Source organism: Anabrus simplex, chromosome 3 (genome assembly GCF_040414725.1).
Source record: "Anabrus simplex isolate iqAnaSimp1 chromosome 3, ASM4041472v1, whole genome shotgun sequence".
NCBI lineage: Eukaryota > Metazoa > Arthropoda > Insecta > Orthoptera > Tettigoniidae > Anabrus > Anabrus simplex.
Genome location: NC_090267.1, coordinates 168617150 through 168642150, shown reverse-complemented (window position 1 = coordinate 168642150; position 25001 = coordinate 168617150).

Sequence of the window (25001 nt, the reverse complement as noted above, 5' to 3'; positions counted from 1 at the left end):
TTTTTAAATATTTATATATACATCGCTCCAGCCCGACTTGCTTTTATATATATAGATGACGGATACGCATGAGCACGTTGAAAAGTGCAGACTTCCACTTCGAGATTCATATCTCCTAAACGGTTTATGATATTAAGAAACGGTTTGCGCCATCAGACGCCTCATTTATCGCTCTACATGTTTGTTTCTAAACTATTTCCTCGTATCTCCCATATTAAGGGGGTAAATTGAGTTCAAATTTTGAATAGGGTGAAATTTGGGTGCATTTTTAACATTTTACATTACATTTTGCCTACTTATGTATCAGCTAGAATCATGAAATTTGGTACACATATGTCCCTTAATCGTGCCAATGTGCGCACACAACGTGATGATCCTATCATTGTTATAAGTGTGTCAAACAATAAAATATACTTGTAAAAATCACCAAATTTACGAACAATCCAGAAATACGGCCAAATTTAACGTATAAGGGAGAGAGATACGACAAAATGTCACAGGACCAAAGTTGTAGATCACTCCGAATTGAAGAGACATTGTGCCATCCGTTTTGTGATACGACTTACCGTTTAGCCAAAAAATAGCTCAGAAGGAATGTCTGCACAGTCATTAAAACTGCCTCCATATTTCGATATCCTTGGGGGTAAAAAGTGAAAAATTTGAACATCTTGGAATTTTCCCGTCGGTTAGGGTTCAAAAGCTATAATTTCACCAAATTTCAATTGTCTACCTCGTCTCGCAGGTTGTGCCGCCATCTTGATCTGGGGGGATGAGGGATAAAAATGAGGAAATTCCCGAAAATTTTTAAGCCCACGAAACCTATAGGTTATCGTTTTGGATATACTATACGACTGTGTTCTTATACTGAGCCCAAAATTTGAGCCCCCCTAGCGTGCCCCCTTCAGGGAATTTTGAGAATTTCTGATTTTTCTAGGGATCCTGGGGTCATCAGTTTCCCTCGTACCAAGTTTCAAATTTCTGAGATTTCTGGAAGTGCCTCATTAATTCACGTCTTTTTTCATTTTTAAATATTTATATATACATCGCTCCAGCCCGACTTGCTTTTATATATATAGATGACGGATACGCATGAGCACGTTGAAAAGTGCAGACTTCCACTTCGAGATTCATATCTCCTAAACGGTTTATGATATTAAGAAACGGTTTGCGCCATCAGACGCCTCATTTATCGCTCTACATGTTTGTTTCTAAACTATTTCCTCGTATCTCCCATATTAAGGGGGTAAATTGAGTTCAAATTTTGAATAGGGTGAAATTTGGGTGCATTTTTAACATTTTACATTACATTTTGCCTACTTATGTATCAGCTAGAATCATGAAATTTGGTACACATATGTCCCTTAATCGTGCCAATGTGCGCACACAACGTGATGATCCTATCATTGTTATAAGTGTGTCAAACAATAAAATATACTTGTAAAAATCACCAAATTTACGAACAATCCAGAAATACGGCCAAATTTAACGTATAAGGGAGAGAGATACGACAAAATGTCACAGGACCAAAGTTGTAGATCACTCCGAATTGAAGAGACATTGTGCCATCCGTTTTGTGATACGACTTACCGTTTAGCCAAAAAATAGCTCAGAAGGAATGTCTGCACAGTCATTAAAACTGCCTCCATATTTCGATATCCTTGGGGGTAAAAAGTGAAAAATTTGAACATCTTGGAATTTTCCCGTCGGTTAGGGTTCAAAAGCTATAATTTCACCAAATTTCAATTGTCTACCTCGTCTCGCAGGTTGTGCCGCCATCTTGATTTGGGGGGATGAGGGATAAAAATGAGGAAATTCCCGAAAATTTTTAAGCCCACGAAACCTATAGGTTATCGTTTTGGATATACTATACGACTGTGTTCTTATACTGAGCCCAAAATTTGAGCCCCCCTAGCGTGCCCCCTTCAGGGAATTTTGAGAATTTCTGATTTTTCTAGGGATCCTGGGGTCATCAGTTTCCCTCGTACCAAGTTTCAGATTTCTGAGATTTCTGGAAGTGCCTCATTAATTCACGTCTTTTTTCATTTTTAAATATTTATATATACATCGCTCCAGCCCGACTTGCTTTTATATATATATAGATGACGGATACGCATGAGCACGTTGAAAAGTGCAGACTTCCACTTCGAGATTCATATCTCCTAAACGGTTTATGATATTAAGAAACGGTTTGCGCCATCAGACGCCTCATTTATCGCTCTACATGTTTGTTTCTAAACTATTTCCTCGTATCTCCCATATTAAGGGGGTAAATTGAGTTCAAATTTTGAATAGGGTGAAATTTGGGTGCATTTTTAACATTTTACATTACATTTTGCCTACTTATGTATCAGCTAGAATCATGAAATTTGGTACACATATGTCCCTTAATCGTGCCAATGTGCGCACACAACGTGATGATCCTATCATTGTTATAAGTGTGTCAAACAATAAAATATACTTGTAAAAATCACCAAATTTACGAACAATCCAGAAATACGGCCAAATTTAACGTATAAGGGAGAGAGATACGACAAAATGTCACAGGACCAAAGTTGTAGATCACTCCGAATTGAAGAGACATTGTGCCATCCGTTTTGTGATACGACTTACCGTTTAGCCAAAAAATAGCTCAGAAGGAATGTCTGCACAGTCATTAAAACTGCCTCCATATTTCGATATCCTTGGGGGTAAAAAGTGAAAAATTTGAACATCTTGGAATTTTCCCGTCGGTTAGGGTTCAAAAGCTATAATTTCACCAAATTTCAATTGTCTACCTCGTCTCGCAGGTTGTGCCGCCATCTTGATCTGGGGGGATGAGGGATAAAAATGAGGAAATTCCCGAAAATTTTTAAGCCCACGAAACCTATAGGTTATCGTTTTGGATATACTATACGACTGTGTTCTTATACTGAGCCCAAAATTTGAGCCCCCCTAGCGTGCCCCCTTCAGGGAATTTTGAGAATTTCTGATTTTTCTAGGGATCCTGGGGTCATCAGTTTCCCTCGTACCAAGTTTCAAATTTCTGAGATTTCTGGAAGTGCCTCATTAATTCACGTCTTTTTTCATTTTTAAATATTTATATATACATCGCTCCAGCCCGACTTGCTTTTATATATATAGATGACGGATACGCATGAGCACGTTGAAAAGTGCAGACTTCCACTTCGAGATTCATATCTCCTAAACGGTTTATGATATTAAGAAACGGTTTGCGCCATCAGACGCCTCATTTATCGCTCTACATGTTTGTTTCTAAACTATTTCCTCGTATCTCCCATATTAAGGGGGTAAATTGAGTTCAAATTTTGAATAGGGTGAAATTTGGGTGCATTTTTAACATTTTACATTACATTTTGCCTACTTATGTATCAGCTAGAATCATGAAATTTGGTACACATATGTCCCTTAATCGTGCCAATGTGCGCACACAACGTGATGATCCTATCATTGTTATAAGTGTGTCAAACAATAAAATATACTTGTAAAAATCACCAAATTTACGAACAATCCAGAAATACGGCCAAATTTAACGTATAAGGGAGAGAGATACGACAAAATGTCACAGGACCAAAGTTGTAGATCACTCCGAATTGAAGAGACATTGTGCCATCCGTTTTGTGATACGACTTACCGTTTAGCCAAAAAATAGCTCAGAAGGAATGTCTGCACAGTCATTAAAACTGCCTCCATATTTCGATATCCTTGGGGGTAAAAAGTGAAAAATTTGAACATCTTGGAATTTTCCCGTCGGTTAGGGTTCAAAAGCTATAATTTCACCAAATTTCAATTGTCTACCTCGTCTCGCAGGTTGTGCCGCCATCTTGATTTGGGGGGATGAGGGATAAAAATGAGGAAATTCCCGAAAATTTTTAAGCCCACGAAACCTATAGGTTATCGTTTTGGATATACTATACGACTGTGTTCTTATACTGAGCCCAAAATTTGAGCCCCCCTAGCGTGCCCCCTTCAGGGAATTTTGAGAATTTCTGATTTTTCTAGGGATCCTGGGGTCATCAGTTTCCCTCGTACCAAGTTTCAGATTTCTGAGATTTCTGGAAGTGCCTCATTAATTCACGTCTTTTTTCATTTTTAAATATTTATATATACATCGCTCCAGCCCGACTTGCTTTTATATATATATAGATGACGGATACGCATGAGCACGTTGAAAAGTGCAGACTTCCACTTCGAGATTCATATCTCCTAAACGGTTTATGATATTAAGAAACGGTTTGCGCCATCAGACGCCTCATTTATCGCTCTACATGTTTGTTTCTAAACTATTTCCTCGTATCTCCCATATTAAGGGGGTAAATTGAGTTCAAATTTTGAATAGGGTGAAATTTGGGTGCATTTTTAACATTTTACATTACATTTTGCCTACTTATGTATCAGCTAGAATCATGAAATTTGGTACACATATGTCCCTTAATCGTGCCAATGTGCGCACACAACGTGATGATCCTATCATTGTTATAAGTGTGTCAAACAATAAAATATACTTGTAAAAATCACCAAATTTACGAACAATCCAGAAATACGGCCAAATTTAACGTATAAGGGAGAGAGATACGACAAAATGTCACAGGACCAAAGTTGTAGATCACTCCGAATTGAAGAGACATTGTGCCATCCGTTTTGTGATACGACTTACCGTTTAGCCAAAAAATAGCTCAGAAGGAATGTCTGCACAGTCATTAAAACTGCCTCCATATTTCGATATCCTTGGGGGTAAAAAGTGAAAAATTTGAACATCTTGGAATTTTCCCGTCGGTTAGGGTTCAAAAGCTATAATTTCACCAAATTTCAATTGTCTACCTCGTCTCGCAGGTTGTGCCGCCATCTTGATTTGGGGGGATGAGGGATAAAAATGAGGAAATTCCCGAAAATTTTTAAGCCCACGAAACCTATAGGTTATCGTTTTGGATATACTATACGACTGTGTTCTTATACTGAGCCCAAAATTTGAGCCCCCCTAGCGTGCCCCCTTCAGGGAATTTTGAGAATTTCTGATTTTTCTAGGGATCCTGGGGTCATCAGTTTCCCTCGTACCAAGTTTCAAATTTCTGAGATTTCTGGAAGTGCCTCATTAATTCACGTCTTTTTTCATTTTTAAATATTTATATATACATCGCTCCAGCCCGACTTGCTTTTATATATATAGATGACGGATACGCATGAGCACGTTGAAAAGTGCAGACTTCCACTTCGAGATTCATATCTCCTAAACGGTTTATGATATTAAGAAACGGTTTGTGGCATCAGACGCCTCATTTATCGCTCTACATGTTTGTTTCTAAACTATTTCCTCGTATCTCCCATATTAAGGGGGTAAATTGAGTTCAAATTTTGAATAGGGTGAAATTTGGGTGCATTTTTAACATTTTACATTACATTTTGCCTACTTATGTATCAGCTAGAATCATGAAATTTGGTACACATATGTCCCTTAATCGTGCCAATGTGCGCACACAACGTGATGATCCTATCATTGTTATAAGTGTGTCAAACAATAAAATATACTTGTAAAAATCACCAAATTTACGAACAATCCAGAAATACGGCCAAATTTAACGTATAAGGGAGAGAGATACGACAAAATGTCACAGGACCAAAGTTGTAGATCACTCCGAATTGAAGAGACATTGTGCCATCCGTTTTGTGATACGACTTACCGTTTAGCCAAAAAATAGCTCAGAAGGAATGTCTGCACAGTCATTAAAACTGCCTCCATATTTCGATATCCTTGGGGGTAAAAAGTGAAAAATTTGAACATCTTGGAATTTTCCCGTCGGTTAGGGTTCAAAAGCTATAATTTCACCAAATTTCAATTGTCTACCTCGTCTCGCAGGTTGTGCCGCCATCTTGATCTGGGGGGATGAGGGATAAAAATGAGGAAATTCCCGAAAATTTTTAAGCCCACGAAACCTATAGGTTATCGTTTTGGATATACTATACGACTGTGTTCTTATACTGAGCCCAAAATTTGAGCCCCCCTAGCGTGCCCCCTTCAGGGAATTTTGAGAATTTCTGATTTTTCTAGGGATCCTGGGGTCATCAGTTTCCCTCGTACCAAGTTTCAAATTTCTGAGATTTCTGGAAGTACCTCATTAATTCACGTCTGTTTTCATTTTTAAATATTTATATATACATCGCTCCAGCCCGACTTGCTTTTATATATATAGATGACGGATACGCATGAGCACGTTGAAAAGTGCAGACTTCCACTTCGAGATTCATATCTCCTAAACGGTTTATGATATTAAGAAACGGTTCGCGCCATCAGACGCCTCATTTATCGCTCTACATGTTTGTTTCTAAACTATTTCCTCGTATCTCCCATATTAAGGGGGTAAATTGAGTTCAAAGTTTGAATAGGGTGAAATTTGGGTGCATTTTTAACATTTTACATTACATTTTGCCTACTTATGTATCAGCTAGAATCATGAAATTTGGTACACATATGTCCCTTAATCGTGCCAATGTGCGCACACAACGTGATGATCCTATCATTGTTATAAGTGTGTCAAACAATAAAATATACTTGTAAAAATCACCAAATTTACGAACAATCCAGAAATACGGCCAAATTTAACGTATAAGGGAGAGAGATACGACAAAATGTCACAGGACCAAAGTTGTAGATCACTCCGAATTGAAGAGACATTGTGCCATCCGTTTTGTGATACGACTTACCGTTTAGCCAAAAAATAGCTCAGAAGGAATGTCTGCACAGTCATTAAAACTGCCTCCATATTTCGATATCCTTGGGGGTAAAAAGTGAAAAATTTGAACATCTTGGAATTTTCCCGTCGGTTAGGGTTCAAAAGCTATAATTTCACCAAATTTCAATTGTCTACCTCGTCTCGCAGGTTGTGCCGCCATCTTGATCTGGGGGGATGAGGGATAAAAATGAGGAAATTCCCGAAAATTTTTAAGCCCACGAAACCTATAGGTTATCGTTTTGGATATACTATACGACTGTGTTCTTATACTGAGCCCAAAATTTGAGCCCCCCTAGCGTGCCCCCTTCAGGGAATTTTGAGAATTTCTGATTTTTCTAGGGATCCTGGGGTCATCAGTTTCCCTCGTACCAAGTTTCAAATTTCTGAGATTTCTGGAAGTGCCTCATTAATTCACGTCTTTTTTCATTTTTAAATATTTATATATACATCGCTCCAGCCCGACTTGCTTTTATATATATAGATGACGGATACGCATGAGCACGTTGAAAAGTGCAGACTTCCACTTCGAGATTCATATCTCCTAAACGGTTTATGATATTAAGAAACGGTTTGCGCCATCAGACGCCTCATTTATCGCTCTACATGTTTGTTTCTAAACTATTTCCTCGTATCTCCCATATTAAGGGGGTAAATTGAGTTCAAATTTTGAATAGGGTGAAATTTGGGTGCATTTTTAACATTTTACATTACATTTTGCCTACTTATGTATCAGCTAGAATCATGAAATTTGGTACACATATGTCCCTTAATCGTGCCAATGTGCGCACACAACGTGATGATCCTATCATTGTTATAAGTGTGTCAAACAATAAAATATACTTGTAAAAATCACCAAATTTACGAACAATCCAGAAATACGGCCAAATTTAACGTATAAGGGAGAGAGATACGACAAAATGTCACAGGACCAAAGTTGTAGATCACTCCGAATTGAAGAGACATTGTGCCATCCGTTTTGTGATACGACTTACCGTTTAGCCAAAAAATAGCTCAGAAGGAATGTCTGCACAGTCATTAAAACTGCCTCCATATTTCGATATCCTTGGGGGTAAAAAGTGAAAAATTTGAACATCTTGGAATTTTCCCGTCGGTTAGGGTTCAAAAGCTATAATTTCACCAAATTTCAATTGTCTACCTCGTCTCGCAGGTTGTGCCGCCATCTTGATCTGGGGGGATGAGGGATAAAAATGAGGAAATTCCCGAAAATTTTTAAGCCCACGAAACCTATAGGTTATCGTTTTGGATATACTATACGACTGTGTTCTTATACTGAGCCCAAAATTTGAGCCCCCCTAGCGTGCCCCCTTCAGGGAATTTTGAGAATTTCTGATTTTTCTAGGGATCCTGGGGTCATCAGTTTCCCTCGTACCAAGTTTCAGATTTCTGAGATTTCTGGAAGTGCCTCATTAATTCACGTCTTTTTTCATTTTTAAATATTTATATATACATCGCTCCAGCCCGACTTGCTTTTATATATATATAGATGACGGATACGCATGAGCACGTTGAAAAGTGCAGACTTCCACTTCGAGATTCATATCTCCTAAACGGTTTATGATATTAAGAAACGGTTTGCGCCATCAGACGCCTCATTTATCGCTCTACATGTTTGTTTCTAAACTATTTCCTCGTATCTCCCATATTAAGGGGGTAAATTGAGTTCAAATTTTGAATAGGGTGAAATTTGGGTGCATTTTTAACATTTTACATTACATTTTGCCTACTTATGTATCAGCTAGAATCATGAAATTTGGTACACATATGTCCCTTAATCGTGCCAATGTGCGCACACAACGTGATGATCCTATCATTGTTATAAGTGTGTCAAACAATAAAATATACTTGTAAAAATCACCAAATTTACGAACAATCCAGAAATACGGCCAAATTTAACGTATAAGGGAGAGAGATACGACAAAATGTCACAGGACCAAAGTTGTAGATCACTCCGAATTGAAGAGACATTGTGCCATCCGTTTTGTGATACGACTTACCGTTTAGCCAAAAAATAGCTCAGAAGGAATGTCTGCACAGTCATTAAAACTGCCTCCATATTTCGATATCCTTGGGGGTAAAAAGTGAAAAATTTGAACATCTTGGAATTTTCCCGTCGGTTAGGGTTCAAAAGCTATAATTTCACCAAATTTCAATTGTCTACCTCGTCTCGCAGGTTGTGCCGCCATCTTGATCTGGGGGGATGAGGGATAAAAATGAGGAAATTCCCGAAAATTTTTAAGCCCACGAAACCTATAGGTTATCGTTTTGGATATACTATACGACTGTGTTCTTATACTGAGCCCAAAATTTGAGCCCCCCTAGCGTGCCCCCTTCAGGGAATTTTGAGAATTTCTGATTTTTCTAGGGATCCTGGGGTCATCAGTTTCCCTCGTACCAAGTTTCAAATTTCTGAGATTTCTGGAAGTGCCTCATTAATTCACGTCTTTTTTCATTTTTAAATATTTATATATACATCGCTCCAGCCCGACTTGCTTTTATATATATAGATGACGGATACGCATGAGCACGTTGAAAAGTGCAGACTTCCACTTCGAGATTCATATCTCCTAAACGGTTTATGATATTAAGAAACGGTTTGCGCCATCAGACGCCTCATTTATCGCTCTACATGTTTGTTTCTAAACTATTTCCTCGTATCTCCCATATTAAGGGGGTAAATTGAGTTCAAATTTTGAATAGGGTGAAATTTGGGTGCATTTTTAACATTTTACATTACATTTTGCCTACTTATGTATCAGCTAGAATCATGAAATTTGGTACACATATGTCCCTTAATCGTGCCAATGTGCGCACACAACGTGATGATCCTATCATTGTTATAAGTGTGTCAAACAATAAAATATACTTGTAAAAATCACCAAATTTACGAACAATCCAGAAATACGGCCAAATTTAACGTATAAGGGAGAGAGATACGACAAAATGTCACAGGACCAAAGTTGTAGATCACTCCGAATTGAAGAGACATTGTGCCATCCGTTTTGTGATACGACTTACCGTTTAGCCAAAAAATAGCTCAGAAGGAATGTCTGCACAGTCATTAAAACTGCCTCCATATTTCGATATCCTTGGGGGTAAAAAGTGAAAAATTTGAACATCTTGGAATTTTCCCGTCGGTTAGGGTTCAAAAGCTATAATTTCACCAAATTTCAATTGTCTACCTCGTCTCGCAGGTTGTGCCGCCATCTTGATCTGGGGGGATGAGGGATAAAAATGAGGAAATTCCCGAAAATTTTTAAGCCCACGAAACCTATAGGTTATCGTTTTGGATATACTATACGACTGTGTTCTTATACTGAGCCCAAAATTTGAGCCCCCCTAGCGTGCCCCCTTCAGGGAATTTTGAGAATTTCTGATTTTTCTAGGGATCCTGGGGTCATCAGTTTCCCTCGTACCAAGTTTCAGATTTCTGAGATTTCTGGAAGTGCCTCATTAATTCACGTCTTTTTTCATTTTTAAATATTTATATATACATCGCTCCAGCCCGACTTGCTTTTATATATATATAGATGACGGATACGCATGAGCACGTTGAAAAGTGCAGACTTCCACTTCGAGATTCATATCTCCTAAACGGTTTATGATATTAAGAAACGGTTTGCGCCATCAGACGCCTCATTTATCGCTCTACATGTTTGTTTCTAAACTATTTCCTCGTATCTCCCATATTAAGGGGGTAAATTGAGTTCAAATTTTGAATAGGGTGAAATTTGGGTGCATTTTTAACATTTTACATTACATTTTGCCTACTTATGTATCAGCTAGAATCATGAAATTTGGTACACATATGTCCCTTAATCGTGCCAATGTGCGCACACAACGTGATGATCCTATCATTGTTATAAGTGTGTCAAACAATAAAATATACTTGTAAAAATCACCAAATTTACGAACAATCCAGAAATACGGCCAAATTTAACGTATAAGGGAGAGAGATACGACAAAATGTCACAGGACCAAAGTTGTAGATCACTCCGAATTGAAGAGACATTGTGCCATCCGTTTTGTGATACGACTTACCGTTTAGCCAAAAAATAGCTCAGAAGGAATGTCTGCACAGTCATTAAAACTGCCTCCATATTTCGATATCCTTGGGGGTAAAAAGTGAAAAATTTGAACATCTTGGAATTTTCCCGTCGGTTAGGGTTCAAAAGCTATAATTTCACCAAATTTCAATTGTCTACCTCGTCTCGCAGGTTGTGCCGCCATCTTGATTTGGGGGGATGAGGGATAAAAATGAGGAAATTCCCGAAAATTTTTAAGCCCACGAAACCTATAGGTTATCGTTTTGGATATACTATACGACTGTGTTCTTATACTGAGCCCAAAATTTGAGCCCCCCTAGCGTGCCCCCTTCAGGGAATTTTGAGAATTTCTGATTTTTCTAGGGATCCTGGGGTCATCAGTTTCCCTCGTACCAAGTTTCAAATTTCTGAGATTTCTGGAAGTGCCTCATTAATTCACGTCTTTTTTCATTTTTAAATATTTATATATACATCGCTCCAGCCCGACTTGCTTTTATATATATAGATGACGGATACGCATGAGCACGTTGAAAAGTGCAGACTTCCACTTCGAGATTCATATCTCCTAAACGGTTTATGATATTAAGAAACGGTTTGTGGCATCAGACGCCTCATTTATCGCTCTACATGTTTGTTTCTAAACTATTTCCTCGTATCTCCCATATTAAGGGGGTAAATTGAGTTCAAATTTTGAATAGGGTGAAATTTGGGTGCATTTTTAACATTTTACATTACATTTTGCCTACTTATGTATCAGCTAGAATCATGAAATTTGGTACACATATGTCCCTTAATCGTGCCAATGTGCGCACACAACGTGATGATCCTATCATTGTTATAAGTGTGTCAAACAATAAAATATACTTGTAAAAATCACCAAATTTACGAACAATCCAGAAATACGGCCAAATTTAACGTATAAGGGAGAGAGATACGACAAAATGTCACAGGACCAAAGTTGTAGATCACTCCGAATTGAAGAGACATTGTGCCATCCGTTTTGTGATACGACTTACCGTTTAGCCAAAAAATAGCTCAGAAGGAATGTCTGCACAGTCATTAAAACTGCCTCCATATTTCGATATCCTTGGGGGTAAAAAGTGAAAAATTTGAACATCTTGGAATTTTCCCGTCGGTTAGGGTTCAAAAGCTATAATTTCACCAAATTTCAATTGTCTACCTCGTCTCGCAGGTTGTGCCGCCATCTTGATTTGGGGGGATGAGGGATAAAAATGAGGAAATTCCCGAAAATTTTTAAGCCCACGAAACCTATAGGTTATCGTTTTGGATATACTATACGACTGTGTTCTTATACTGAGCCCAAAATTTGAGCCCCCCTAGCGTGCCCCCTTCAGGGAATTTTGAGAATTTCTGATTTTTCTAGGGATCCTGGGGTCATCAGTTTCCCTCGTACCAAGTTTCAAATTTCTGAGATTTCTGGAAGTGCCTCATTAATTCACGTCTTTTTTCATTTTTAAATATTTATATATACATCGCTCCAGCCCGACTTGCTTTTATATATATAGATGACGGATACGCATGAGCACGTTGAAAAGTGCAGACTTCCACTTCGAGATTCATATCTCCTAAACGGTTTATGATATTAAGAAACGGTTTGTGGCATCAGACGCCTCATTTATCGCTCTACATGTTTGTTTCTAAACTATTTCCTCGTATCTCCCATATTAAGGGGGTAAATTGAGTTCAAATTTTGAATAGGGTGAAATTTGGGTGCATTTTTAACATTTTACATTACATTTTGCCTACTTATGTATCAGCTAGAATCATGAAATTTGGTACACATATGTCCCTTAATCGTGCCAATGTGCGCACACAACGTGATGATCCTATCATTGTTATAAGTGTGTCAAACAATAAAATATACTTGTAAAAATCACCAAATTTACGAACAATCCAGAAATACGGCCAAATTTAACGTATAAGGGAGAGAGATACGACAAAATGTCACAGGACCAAAGTTGTAGATCACTCCGAATTGAAGAGACATTGTGCCATCCGTTTTGTGATACGACTTACCGTTTAGCCAAAAAATAGCTCAGAAGGAATGTCTGCACAGTCATTAAAACTGCCTCCATATTTCGATATCCTTGGGGGTAAAAAGTGAAAAATTTGAACATCTTGGAATTTTCCCGTCGGTTAGGGTTCAAAAGCTATAATTTCACCAAATTTCAATTGTCTACCTCGTCTCGCAGGTTGTGCCGCCATCTTGATCTGGGGGGATGAGGGATAAAAATGAGGAAATTCCCGAAAATTTTTAAGCCCACGAAACCTATAGGTTATCGTTTTGGATATACTATACGACTGTGTTCTTATACTGAGCCCAAAATTTGAGCCCCCCTAGCGTGCCCCCTTCAGGGAATTTTGAGAATTTCTGATTTTTCTAGGGATCCTGGGGTCATCAGTTTCCCTCGTACCAAGTTTCAAATTTCTGAGATTTCTGGAAGTACCTCATTAATTCACGTCTTTTTTCATTTTTAAATATTTATATATACATCGCTCCAGCCCGACTTGCTTTTATATATATAGATGACGGATACGCATGAGCACGTTGAAAAGTGCAGACTTCCACTTCGAGATTCATATCTCCTAAACGGTTTATGATATTAAGAAACGGTTCGCGCCATCAGACGCCTCATTTATCGCTCTACATGTTTGTTTCTAAACTATTTCCTCGTATCTCCCATATTAAGGGGGTAAATTGAGTTCAAAATTTGAATAGGGTGAAATTTGGGTGCATTTTTAACATTTTACATTACATTTTGCCTACTTATGTATCAGCTAGAATCATGAAATTTGGTACACATATGTCCCTCAATCGTGCCAATGTGCGCACACAACGTGATGATCCTATCATTGTTATAAGTGTGTCAAACAATAAAATATACTTGTAAAAATCACCAAATTTACGAACAATCCAGAAATACGGCCAAATTTAACGTATAAGGGAGAGAGATACGACAAAATGTCACAGGACCAAAGTTGTAGATCACTCCGAATTGAAGAGACATTGTGCCATCCGTTTTGTGATACGACTTACCGTTTAGCCAAAAAATAGCTCAGAAGGAATGTCTGCACAGTCATTAAAACTGCCTCCATATTTCGATTTCCTTGGGGGTAAAAAGTGAAAAATTTGAACATCTTGGAATTTTCCCGTCGGTTAGGGTTCAAAAGCTATAATTTCACCAAATTTCAATTGTCTACCTCGTCTCGCAGGTTGTGCCGCCATCTTGATTTGGGGGGATGAGGGATAAAAATGAGGAAATTCCCGAAAATTTTTAAGCCCACGAAACCTATAGGTTATCGTTTTGGATATACTATACGACTGTGTTCTTATACTGAGCCCAAAATTTGAGCCCCCCTAGCGTGCCCCCTTCAGGGAATTTTGAGAATTTCTGATTTTTCTAGGGATCCTGGGGTCATCAGTTTCCCTCGTACCAAGTTTCAAATTTCTGAGATTTCTGGAAGTGCCTCATTAATTCACGTCTTTTTTCATTTTTAAATATTTATATATACATCGCTCCAGCCCGACTTGCTTTTATATATATAGATGACGGATACGCATGAGCACGTTGAAAAGTGCAGACTTCCACTTCGAGATTCATATCTCCTAAACGGTTTATGATATTAAGAAACGGTTTACGCCATCAGACGCCTCATTTATCGCTCTACATGTTTGTTTCTAAACTATTTCCTCGTATCTCCCATATTAAGGGGGTAAATTGAGTTCAAATTTTGAATAGGGTGAAATTTGGGTGCATTTTTAACATTTTACATTACATTTTGCCTACTTATGTATCAGCTAGAATCATGAAATTTGGTACACATATGTCCCTTAATCGTGCCAATGTGCGCACACAACGTGATGATCCTATCATTGTTATAAGTGTGTCAAACAATAAAATATACTTGTAAAAATCACCAAATTTACGAACAATCCAGAAATACGGCCAAATTTAACGTATAAGGGAGAGAGATACGACAAAATGTCACAGGACCAAAGTTGTAGATCACTCCGAATTGAAGAGACATTGTGCCATCCGTTTTGTGATACGACTTACCGTTTAGCCAAAAAATAGCTCAGAAGGAATGTCTGCACAGTCATTAAAACTGCCTCCATATTTCGATATCCTTGGGGGTAAAAAGTGAAAAATTTGAACATCTTGGAATTTTCCCGTCGGTTAGGGTTCAAAAGCTATAATTTCACCAAATTTCAATTGTCTACCTCGTCTCGCAGGTTGTGCCGCCATCTTGATCTGGGGGGATGAGGGATAAAAATGAGGAAATTCCCGAAAATTTTTAAGCCCACGAAACCTATAGGTTATCGTTTTGGATATACTATACGACTGTGTTCTTATACTGAGCCCAAAATTTGAGCCCCCCTAGCGTGCCCCCTTCAGGGAATTTTGAGAATTTCTGATTTTTCTAGGGATCCTGGGGTCATCAGTTTCCCTCGTACCAAGTTTCAAATTTCTGAGATTTCTGGAAGTGCCTCATTAATTCACGTCTTTTTTCATTTTTAAATATTTATATATACATCGCTCCAGCCCGACTTGCTTTTATATATATAGATGACGGATACGCATGAGCACGTTGAAAAGTGCAGACTTCCACTTCGAGATTCATATCTCCTAAACGGTTTATGATATTAAGAAACGGTTTGCGCCATCAGACGCCTCATTTATCGCTCTACATGTTTGTTTCTAAACTATTTCCTCGTATCTCCCATATTAAGGGGGTAAATTGAGTTCAAATTTTGAATAGGGTGAAATTTGGGTGCATTTTTAACATTTTACATTACATTTTGCCTACTTATGTATCAGCTAGAATCATGAAATTTGGTACACATATGTCCCTTAATCGTGCCAATGTGCGCACACAACGTGATGATCCTATCATTGTTATAAGTGTGTCAAACAATAAAATATACTTGTAAAAATCACCAAATTTACGAACAATCCAGAAATACGGCCAAATTTAACGTATAAGGGAGAGAGATACGACAAAATGTCACAGGACCAAAGTTGTAGATCACTCCGAATTGAAGAGACATTGTGCCATCCGTTTTGTGATACGACTTACCGTTTAGCCAAAAAATAGCTCAGAAGGAATGTCTGCACAGTCATTAAAACTGCCTCCATATTTCGATATCCTTGGGGGTAAAAAGTGAAAAATTTGAACATCTTGGAATTTTCCCGTCGGTTAGGGTTCAAAAGCTATAATTTCACCAAATTTCAATTGTCTACCTCGTCTCGCAGGTTGTGCCGCCATCTTGATCTGGGGGGATGAGGGATAAAAATGAGGAAATTCCCGAAAATTTTTAAGCCCACGAAACCTATAGGTTATCGTTTTGGATATACTATACGACTGTGTTCTTATACTGAGCCCAAAATTTGAGCCCCCCTAGCGTGCCCCCTTCAGGGAATTTTGAGAATTTCTGATTTTTCTAGGGATCCTGGGGTCATCAGTTTCCCTCGTACCAAGTTTCAGATTTCTGAGATTTCTGGAAGTGCCTCATTAATTCACGTCTTTTTTCATTTTTAAATATTTATATATACATCGCTCCAGCCCGACTTGCTTTTATATATATATAGATGACGGATACGCATGAGCACGTTGAAAAGTGCAGACTTCCACTTCGAGATTCATATCTCCTAAACGGTTTATGATATTAAGAAACGGTTTGCGCCATCAGACGCCTCATTTATCGCTCTACATGTTTGTTTCTAAACTATTTCCTCGTATCTCCCATATTAAGGGGGTAAATTGAGTTCAAATTTTGAATAGGGTGAAATTTGGGTGCATTTTTAACATTTTACATTACATTTTGCCTACTTATGTATCAGCTAGAATCATGAAATTTGGTACACATATGTCCCTTAATCGTGCCAATGTGCGCACACAACGTGATGATCCTATCATTGTTATAAGTGTGTCAAACAATAAAATATACTTGTAAAAATCACCAAATTTACGAACAATCCAGAAATACGGCCAAATTTAACGTATAAGGGAGAGAGATACGACAAAATGTCACAGGACCAAAGTTGTAGATCACTCCGAATTGAAGAGACATTGTGCCATCCGTTTTGTGATACGACTTACCGTTTAGCCAAAAAATAGCTCAGAAGGAATGTCTGCACAGTCATTAAAACTGCCTCCATATTTCGATATCCTTGGGGGTAAAAAGTGAAAAATTTGAACATCTTGGAATTTTCCCGTCGGTTAGGGTTCAAAAGCTATAATTTCACCAAATTTCAATTGTCTACCTCGTCTCGCAGGTTGTGCCGCCATCTTGATTTGGGGGGATGAGGGATAAAAATGAGGAAATTCCCGAAAATTTTTAAGCCCACGAAACCTATAGGTTATCGTTTTGGATATACTATACGACTGTGTTCTTATACTGAGCCCAAAATTTGAGCCCCCCTAGCGTGCCCCCTTCAGGGAATTTTGAGAATTTCTGATTTTTCTAGGGATCCTGGGGTCATCAGTTTCCCTCGTACCAAGTTTCAAATTTCTGAGATTTCTGGAAGTGCCTCATTAATTCACGTCTTTTTTCATTTTTAAATATTTATATATACATCGCTCCAGCCCGACTTGCTTTTATATATATAGATGACGGATACGCATGAGCACGTTGAAAAGTGCAGACTTCCACTTCGAGATTCATATCTCCTAAACGGTTTATGATATTAAGAAACGGTTTGTGGCATCAGACGCCTCATTTATCGCTCTACATGTTTGTTTCTAAACTATTTCCTCGTATCTCCCATATTAAGGGGGTAAATTGAGTTCAAATTTTGAATAGGGTGAAATTTGGGTGCATTTTTAACATTTTACATTACATTTTGCCTACTTATGTATCAGCTAGAATCATGAAATTTGGTACACATATGTCCCTTAATCGTGCCAATGTGCGCACACAACGTGATGATCCTATCATTGTTATAAGTGTGTCAAACAATAAAATATACTTGTAAAAATCACCAAATTTACGAACAATCCAGAAATACGGCCAAATTTAACGTATAAGGGAGAGAGATACGACAAAATGTCACAGGACCAAAGTTGTAGATCACTCCGAATTGAAGAGACATTGTGCCATCCGTTTTGTGATACGACTTACCGTTTAGCCAAAAAATAGCTCAGAAGGAATGTCTGCACAGTCATTAAAACTGCCTCCATATTTCGATATCCTTGGGGGTAAAAAGTGAAAAATTTGAACATCTTGGAATTTTCCCGTCGGTTAGGGTTCAAAAGCTATAATTTCACCAAATTTCAATTGTCTACCTCGTCTCGCAGGTTGTGCCGCCATCTTGATCTGGGGGGATGAGGGATAAAAATGAGGAAATTCCCGAAAATTTTTAAGCCCACGAAACCTATAGGTTATCGTTTTGGATATACTATACGACTGTGTTCTTATACTGAGCCCAAAATTTGAGCCCCCCTAGCGTGCCCCCTTCAGGGAATTTTGAGAATTTCTGATTTTTCTAGGGATCCTGGGGTCATCAGTTTCCCTCGTACCAAGTTTCAAATTTCTGAGATTTCTGGAAGTACCTCATTAATTCACGTCTTTTTTCATTTTTAAATATTTATATATACATCGCTCCAGCCCGACTTGCTTTTATATATATAGATGACGGATACGCATGAGCACGTTGAAAAGTGCAGACTTCCACTTCGAGATTCATATCTCCTAAACGGTTTATGATATTAAGAAACGGTTCGCGCCATCAGACGCCTCATTTATCGCTCTACATGTTTGTTTCTAAACTATTTCCTCGTATCTCCCATATTAAGGGGGTAAATTGAGTTCAAAATTTGAATAGGGTGAAATTTGGGTGCATTTTTAACATTTTACATTACATTTTGCCTACTTATGTATCAGCTAGAATCATGAAATTTGGTACACATATGTCCCTCAATCGTGCCAATGTGCGCACACAACGTGATGATCCTATCATTGTTATAAGTGTGTCAAACAATAAAATATACTTGTAAAAATCACCAAATTTACGAACAATCCAGAAATACGGCCAAATTTAACGTATAAGGGAGAGAGATACGACAAAATGTCACAGGACCAAAGTTGTAGATCACTCCGAATTGAAGAGACATTGTGCCATCCGTTTTGTGATACGACTTACCGTTTAGCCAAAAAATAGCTCAGAAGGAATGTCTGCACAGTCATTAAAACTGCCTCCATATTTCGATTTCCTTGGGGGTAAAAAGTGAAAAATTTGAACATCTTGGAATTTTCCCGTCGGTTAGGGTTCAAAAGCTATAATTTCACCAAATTTCAATTGTCTACCTCGTCTCGCAGGTTGTGCCGCCATCTTGATTTGGGGGGATGAGGGATAAAAATGAGGAAATTCCCGAAAATTTTTAAGCCCACGAAACCTATAGGTTATCGTTTTGGATATACTATACGACTGTGTTCTTATACTGAGCCCAAAATTTGAGCCCCCCTAGCGTGCCCCCTTCAGGGAATTTTGAGAATTTCTGATTTTTCTAGGGATCCTGGGGTCATCAGTTTCCCTCGTACCAAGTTTCAAATTTCTGAGATTTCTGGAAGTGCCTCATTAATTCACGTCTTTTTTCATTTTTAAATATTTATATATACATCGCTCCAGCCCGACTTGCTTTTATATATATAGATGACGGATACGCATGAGCACGTTGAAAAGTGCAGACTTCCACTTCGAGATTCATATCTCCTAAACGGTTTATGATATTAAGAAACGGTTTGTGGCATCAGACGCCTCATTTATCGCTCTACATGTTTGTTTCTAAACTATTTCCTCGTATCTCCCATATTAAGGGGGTAAATTGAGTTCAAATTTTGAATAGGGTGAAATTTGGGTGCATTTTTAACATTTTACATTACATTTTGCCTACTTATGTATCAGCTAGAATCATGAAATTTGGTACACATATGTCCCTTAATCGTGCCAATGTGCGCACACAACGTGATGATCCTATCATTGTTATAAGTGTGTCAAACAATAAAATATACTTGTAAAAATCACCAAATTTACGAACAATCCAGAAATACGGCCAAATTTAACGTATAAGGGAGAGAGATACGACAAAATGTCACAGGACCAAAGTTGTAGATCACTCCGAATTGAAGAGACATTGTGCCATCCGTTTTGTGATACGACTTACCGTTTAGCCAAAAAATAGCTCAGAAGGAATGTCTGCACAGTCATTAAAACTGCCTCCATATTTCGATATCCTTGGGGGTAAAAAGTGAAAAATTTGAACATCTTGGAATTTTCCCGTCGGTTAGGGTTCAAAAGCTATAATTTCACCAAATTTCAATTGTCTACCTCGTCTCGCAGGTTGTGCCGCCATCTTGATCTGGGGGGATGAGGGATAAAAATGAGGAAATTCCCGAAAATTTTTAAGCCCACGAAACCTATAGGTTATCGTTTTGGATATACTATACGACTGTGTTCTTATACTGAGCCCAAAATTTGAGCCCCCCTAGCGTGCCCCCTTCAGGGAATTTTGAGAATTTCTGATTTTTCTAGGGATCCTGGGGTCATCAGTTTCCCTCGTACCAAGTTTCAAATTTCTGAGATTTCTGGAAGTGCCTCATTAATTCACGTCTTTTTTCATTTTTAAATATTTATATATACATCGCTCCAGCCCGACTTGCTTTTATATATATAGATGACGGATACGCATGAGCACGTTGAAAAGTGCAGACTTCCACTTCGAGATTCATATCTCCTAAACGGTTTATGATATTAAGAAACGGTTTGCGCCATCAGACGCCTCATTTATCGCTCTACATGTTTGTTTCTAAACTATTTCCTCGTATCTCCCATATTAAGGGGGTAAATTGAGTTCAAATTTTGAATAGGGTGAAATTTGGGTGCATTTTTAACATTTTACATTACATTTTGCCTACTTATGTATCAGCTAGAATCATGAAATTTGGTACACATATGTCCCTTAATCGTGCCAATGTGCGCACACAACGTGATGATCCTATCATTGTTATAAGTGTGTCAAACAATAAAATATACTTGTAAAAATCACCAAATTTACGAACAATCCAGAAATACGGCCAAATTTAACGTATAAGGGAGAGAGATACGACAAAATGTCACAGGACCAAAGTTGTAGATCACTCCGAATTGAAGAGACATTGTGCCATCCGTTTTGTGATACGACTTACCGTTTAGCCAAAAAATAGCTCAGAAGGAATGTCTGCACAGTCATTAAAACTGCCTCCATATTTCGATATCCTTGGGGGTAAAAAGTGAAAAATTTGAACATCTTGGAATTTTCCCGTCGGTTAGGGTTCAAAAGCTATAATTTCACCAAATTTCAATTGTCTACCTCGTCTCGCAGGTTGTGCCGCCATCTTGATCTGGGGGGATGAGGGATAAAAATGAGGAAATTCCCGAAAATTTTTAAGCCCACGAAACCTATAGGTTATCGTTTTGGATATACTATACGACTGTGTTCTTATACTGAGCCCAAAATTTGAGCCCCCCTAGCGTGCCCCCTTCAGGGAATTTTGAGAATTTCTGATTTTTCTAGGGATCCTGGGGTCATCAGTTTCCCTCGTACCAAGTTTCAGATTTCTGAGATTTCTGGAAGTGCCTCATTAATTCACGTCTTTTTTCATTTTTAAATATTTATATATACATCGCTCCAGCCCGACTTGCTTTTATATATATATAGATGACGGATACGCATGAGCACGTTGAAAAGTGCAGACTTCCACTTCGAGATTCATATCTCCTAAACGGTTTATGATATTAAGAAACGGTTTGCGCCATCAGACGCCTCATTTATCGCTCTACATGTTTGTTTCTAAACTATTTCCTCGTATCTCCCATATTAAGGGGGTAAATTGAGTTCAAATTTTGAATAGGGTGAAATTTGGGTGCATTTTTAACATTTTACATTACATTTTGCCTACTTATGTATCAGCTAGAATCATGAAATTTGGTACACATATGTCCCTTAATCGTGCCAATGTGCGCACACAACGTGATGATCCTATCATTGTTATAAGTGTGTCAAACAATAAAATATACTTGTAAAAATCACCAAATTTACGAACAATCCAGAAATACGGCCAAATTTAACGTATAAGGGAGAGAGATACGACAAAATGTCACAGGACCAAAGTTGTAGATCACTCCGAATTGAAGAGACATTGTGCCATCCGTTTTGTGATACGACTTACCGTTTAGCCAAAAAATAGCTCAGAAGGAATGTCTGCACAGTCATTAAAACTGCCTCCATATTTCGATATCCTTGGGGGTAAAAAGTGAAAAATTTGAACATCTTGGAATTTTCCCGTCGGTTAGGGTTCAAAAGCTATAATTTCACCAAATTTCAATTGTCTACCTCGTCTCGCAGGTTGTGCCGCCATCTTGATTTGGGGGGATGAGGGATAAAAATGAGGAAATTCCCGAAAATTTTTAAGCCCACGAAACCTATAGGTTATCGTTTTGGATATACTATACGACTGTGTTCTTATACTGAGCCCAAAATTTGAGCCCCCCTAGCGTGCCCCCTTCAGGGAATTTTGAGAATTTCTGATTTTTCTAGGGATCCTGGGGTCATCAGTTTCCCTCGTACCAAGTTTCAAATTTCTGAGATTTCTGGAAGTGCCTCATTAATTCACGTCTTTTTTCATTTTTAAATATTTATATATACATCGCTCCAGCCCGACTTGCTTTTATATATATAGATGACGGATACGCATGAGCACGTTGAAAAGTGCAGACTTCCACTTCGAGATTCATATCTCCTAAACGGTTTATGATATTAAGAAACGGTTTGTGGCATCAGACGCCTCATTTATCGCTCTACATGTTTGTTTCTAAACTATTTCCTCGTATCTCCCATATTAAGGGGGTAAATTGAGTTCAAATTTTGAATAGGGTGAAATTTGGGTGCATTTTTAACATTTTACATTACATTTTGCCTACTTATGTATCAGCTAGAATCATGAAATTTGGTACACATATGTCCCTTAATCGTGCCAATGTGCGCACACAACGTGATGATCCTATCATTGTTATAAGTGTGTCAAACAATAAAATATACTTGTAAAAATCACCAAATTTACGAACAATCCAGAAATACGGCCAAATTTAACGTATAAGGGAGAGAGATACGACAAAATGTCACAGGACCAAAGTTGTAGATCACTCCGAATTGAAGAGACATTGTGCCATCCGTTTTGTGATACGACTTACCGTTTAGCCAAAAAATAGCTCAGAAGGAATGTCTGCACAGTCATTAAAACTGCCTCCATATTTCGATTTCCTTGGGGGTAAAAAGTGAAAAATTTGAACATCTTGGAATTTTCCCGTCGGTTAGGGTTCAAAAGCTATAATTTCACCAAATTTCAATTGTCTACCTCGTCTCGCAGGTTGTGCCGCCATCTTGATTTGGGGGGATGAGGGATAAAAATGAGGAAATTCCCGAAAATTTTTAAGCCCACGAAACCTATAGGTTATCGTTTTGGATATACTATACGACTGTGTTCTTATACTGAGCCCAAAATTTGAGCCCCCCTAGCGTGCCCCCTTCAGGGAATTTTGAGAATTTCTGATTTTTCTAGGGATCCTGGGGTCATCAGTTTCCCTCGTACCAAGTTTCAAATTTCTGAGATTTCTGGAAGTGCCTCATTAATTCACGTCTTTTTTCATTTTTAAATATTTATATATACATCGCTCCAGCCCGACTTGCTTTTATATATATAGATGACGGATACGCATGAGCACGTTGAAAAGTGCAGACTTCCACTTCGAGATTCATATCACCTAAACGGTTTATGATATTAAGAAACGGTTTACGCCATCAGACGCCTCATTTATCGCTCTACATGTTTGTTTCTAAACTATTTCCTCGTATCTCCCATATTAAGGGGGTAAATTGAGTTCAAATTTTGAATAGGGTGAAATTTGGGTGCATTTTTAACATTTTACATTACATTTTGCCTACTTATGTATCAGCTAGAATCATGAAATTTGGTACACATATGTCCCTTAATTGTGCCAATGTGCGCACACAACGTGATGATCCTATCATTGTTATAAGTGTGTCAAACAATAAAATATACTTGTAAAAATCACCAAATTTACGAACAATCCAGAAATACGGCCAAATTTAACGTATAAGGGAGAGAGATACGACAAAATGTCACAGGACCAAAGTTGTAGATCACTCCGAATTGAAGAGACATTGTGCCATCCGTTTTGTGATACGACTTACCGTTTAGCCAAAAAATAGCTCAGAAGGAATGTCTGCACAGTCATTAAAACTGCCTCCATATTTCGATATCCTTGGGGGTAAAAAGTGAAAAATTTGAACATCTTGGAATTTTCCCGTCGGTTAGGGTTCAAAAGCTATAATTTCACCAAATTTCAATTGTCTACCTCGTCTCGCAGGTTGTGCCGCCATCTTGATTTGGGGGGATGAGGGATAAAAATGAGGAAATTCCCGAAAATTTTTAAGCCCACGAAACCTATAGGTTATCGTTTTGGATATACTATACGACTGTGTTCTTATACTGAGCCCAAAATTTGAGCCCCCCTAGCGTGCCCCCTTCAGGGAATTTTGAGAATTTCTGATTTTTCTAGGGATCCTGGGGTCATCAGTTTCCCTCGTACCAAGTTTCAAATTTCTGAGATTTCTGGAAGTGCCTCATTAATTCACGTCTTTTTTCATTTTTAAATATTTATATATACATCGCTCCAGCCCGACTTGCTTTTATATATATAGATGACGGATACGCATGAGCACGTTGAAAAGTGCAGACTTCCACTTCGAGATTCATATCTCCTAAACGGTTTATGATATTAAGAAACGGTTTGTGCCATCAGACGCCTCATTTATCGCTCTACATGTTTGTTTCTAAACTATTTCCTCGTATCTCCCATATTAAGGGGGTAAATTGAGTTCAAATTTTGAATAGGGTGAAATTTGGGTGCATTTTTAACATTTTACATTACATTTTGCCTACTTATGTATCAGCTAGAATCATGAAATTTGGTACACATATGTCCCTTAATCGTGCCAATGTGCGCACACAACGTGATGATCCTATCATTGTTATAAGTGTGTCAAACAATAAAATATACTTGTAAAAATCACCAAATTTACGAACAATCCAGAAATACGGCCAAATTTAACGTATAAGGGAGAGAGATAC